At 41.6% G+C, this 503-nt stretch overlaps 1 protein-coding gene across 1 annotated transcript in view; it reads right to left on the bottom strand.

Moving 5' to 3' along the window:
• LOC104994129 (amine oxidase [flavin-containing] A-like) overlaps window positions 1-503 on the bottom strand; it is a gene marked incomplete at both ends in the record, with an annotated part of 16343 nt that overhangs the window by 8986 nt on the left and 6854 nt on the right. The window lies entirely within an intron of this gene.

Below are 503 nucleotides of genomic sequence, written 5' to 3' on the forward strand. Positions count from 1 at the left end.
AATCCTTCAAGCTAGTCTTCAGCAGTACATGAACTGAGAATTTCCAGATGTACAAGGTGGATTTAGAAAAGGCAGAGCAAATTGCCAACATCTGCTAGATCATAGAGAAAGCAAGGGAATTCCAGAAAAACATCTGCTTCATTGACTCCACTAAAGCCTTTGACTGTGTGGATCACAACAAACTGTGGAAAATTCTAAAGAGATGGGAATATCAGACCACCTTACCTGTCTCCTGAGAAACCTGTGTGTAGGACAAGAAGCAACAGTTAGAACCAGACATGGAACAATGGACTGGTTCCAAATTGGGAAAGGAGTATGATAAGGCTGTGTACTGTCACCCTGTTTATTTAACTTATATGCAGAGTACATCATGCGAAATGCTGGACTGGATGAATCCCAAGCTGGAACCAAAACTGCCAGGAGAAACATCAACAATCTGAGATATGCAGATGATACCACTCTAATGGCAGAAAATGAAGAGGAACTAAAGAGCCTCTTGGTGA

This window comes from Bison bison, unplaced genomic scaffold (assembly GCF_000754665.1).
Source record: "Bison bison bison isolate TAMUID 2011002044 unplaced genomic scaffold, Bison_UMD1.0 scf7180017849660, whole genome shotgun sequence".
NCBI classification, from domain to species: Eukaryota; Metazoa; Chordata; class Mammalia; order Artiodactyla; family Bovidae; genus Bison; species Bison bison.